This window comes from Rhincodon typus, unplaced genomic scaffold (assembly GCF_021869965.1).
Source record: "Rhincodon typus isolate 14 unplaced genomic scaffold, sRhiTyp1.1 hic_rhity00010783, whole genome shotgun sequence".
NCBI lineage: Eukaryota > Metazoa > Chordata > Chondrichthyes > Orectolobiformes > Rhincodontidae > Rhincodon > Rhincodon typus.
Genome location: NW_025976421.1, coordinates 5,265 through 7,432, shown reverse-complemented (window position 1 = coordinate 7,432; position 2,168 = coordinate 5,265). Strand labels below are relative to the sequence as shown.

The 2,168-nt window shown below is 57.5% G+C and overlaps 1 long non-coding RNA gene across 1 annotated transcript in view; it reads right to left on the bottom strand.

Moving 5' to 3' along the window:
* Window positions 1-1,039: 1,039 nt before the first annotated feature.
* LOC125482466 overlaps window positions 1,040-2,168 on the bottom strand; it is a 6,373-nt gene continuing 5,244 nt past the window's right edge. Inside the window, exons 4-5 of the long non-coding RNA XR_007261651.1 lie at window positions 1,923-2,083; window positions 1,040-1,195 (exon numbers count right to left, since the gene is read on the bottom strand). This is a non-coding gene — a long non-coding RNA (uncharacterized LOC125482466). The remainder of the gene's footprint in view (window positions 1,196-1,922; window positions 2,084-2,168) is intronic.

Here is a 2,168-nt window from a genome sequence, read left to right as displayed (position 1 = left end):
GTGCCCAGGGATGTGCAGGTTAGGGTGGGATTGGCCATGGGAAATTGTCCCGTAGTGCCCAGGGATGTGCAGGTTAGGGTGGGATTGGCCGTGGGAAATCCAGGGCTACGGGGATTGGGGAGGTCTTTGGGTCCGGGTGGGATGCTCTTCGGAGGGTCGGTGTGGACTTGATGGGTTGAATGGCCTGCTTTCCACATTGTGGGGATTCTATGATTCTGTAATGGTGACTTTGTACATTTTTACTGTACTCCTATACTGGAGTACATGTGACAATGTAATCTAATGAAATCAACATCCCACTCTCTGGGTGAAGACTTTTTTCCTCAAGTCAGTCCGACCCTCATCTCCTTTACACCGTGACCTTGTAGTTCTGGACTCCCCCCTGCCCTAGTCATCAGGAACATCTTTCCTGCATTTCCCCTCCCCTAGTCCCTTGAGAATTTTACGGGTTTCTATGTGACTCCCTCCCTCCTCATCCTTCTAAACTCCCAGTGAACACAGTCCGACCTGATCCAGTCTCTCTCCGTCCCAGGGATTGGTCTGGGAAACCCCTCGCTGCACCCCCTCCATCACCAGAAACGCACACAGAGGGGGAGACAGAGAGAGAGAAAAAGAGAGAGAAAAAACACACATGGGAGGGGGGAAAAGAGAGAGAGAGAGACGCACACAGAGCAGAGAAAGAGAAAGAAAAACGCACACGGGAGGGGGAAAGAAAGAGAGAGAGAGAAATGCACACACAGCGGGGAGAGAGAGAGAGAGAAATGCACACAGAGTGGGGAGAGAGAGAGAGAGAGAGAAATGCACACAGGAGGTGGGGGAAGAGAGAGAGAAAAACACACACAGAGGAGAGACACACACACAGAGAAGGGGGTTAGAGAGAGAGAGACACACAGGAGGGAGGCAGACACAGAGAGAGAGAGGAAAAGAGCCAATGCCCTACATCCATGAACCAATTTACAAAGTAATCTGTCTGTGCCCATCCCTGTGCCTCCACACTCCTCCATCACTGAGACCCAAAGGGGTACACATTCAGACCAGCCTCACCTTGGCAGCCTGAGTGAACCGGGTCTGCTCTGGTCGATAATAAAGCTCGTAAGTCACTGCGTTGGTGTTCCCAACCTGGCCGCTCTCTTTTCCGGCCGGTGAGCCTCCCTCCTTCCCGCTCCGGGTGACATCCAGTTGGGTCAGCAGGCGCCTGAGAGCCATGGCAGGGTGAGGGAAGGAGGGAGGGTGAGAGAAAAAGAGAGAGGTGCTTAGATACCGGTGTTATAGATGAATTGCAGGGAATGTCTTCACACACATGCAGCCGGTGGGAATGGGGCAGGACCCTGGTCGGGTGGCGCACTGAGTGGAAGGGTAGTGTAACCTCGGTACGACAGCACAGTGCCCGTGTCTCTCCCTCCCTCCGCGCCCACAGGCCTGTGTGTCCACGCATGTGGAGAACTGTGTACAAGAGCAAGAAAGTGTGACAGCACGCACAAGAGTGTGCGGGGAGGGGCGCGCGAGGGAGAGGGAGCGAGCACACGGAGGGAGGGAGAGGGAGCGAGCGCACGGAGGGGGGCGCGCGCGCGAGGGAGAGGGAGCAAGCGCAGCGGTGGTGAGTGGGAGGGAGAGCGCATGGTAGGGGCTTGCGAGGGAGAGGGAGCAAGCGTGGGTGGGGTTGCGAGGGAGAGGGAGCAGGAGTGAGGGAGAGGGAGTGTGCGTGGGGGTGGGGGTGCATACCTGGAGCACAGTATACATGGTGTGTGAGTCAGTGAGAGAGAGAGAGAGAGAGAGACCACACTCGGAAAGGGGAGGGGTATATGGGAGCCTCTATAGGATCATGTGCCCAGAGTATGAGGGAGTGTATGGACGAGGCTGTGTGAGGGTCACACGCGGCCTGAGGGGAGGGCAGTAGGGGAGGGGTGACCATGGGTACATACTTGGCCAGAGCTCCCTGGGGGTCGGTCAGGTCGATGGTGGCATCAGGTCCAAGAACCTGCTCCAGTTGCAAGGCCATCAGGTGCTTCTTCAGGCCAGCCACTTGATTGGCCAAGGTGACGGGGGTCAGTTTCTCCTCTGCCGCTGAGTCCTTCGCAGAAATCTGTAGGGCAGGGGGGGGGGGGGGGGGGGGGGGGGGACACACGCGGCGTGGGGGGAGGGCAGGAGGCGCGGGGCGACTCTCCTCC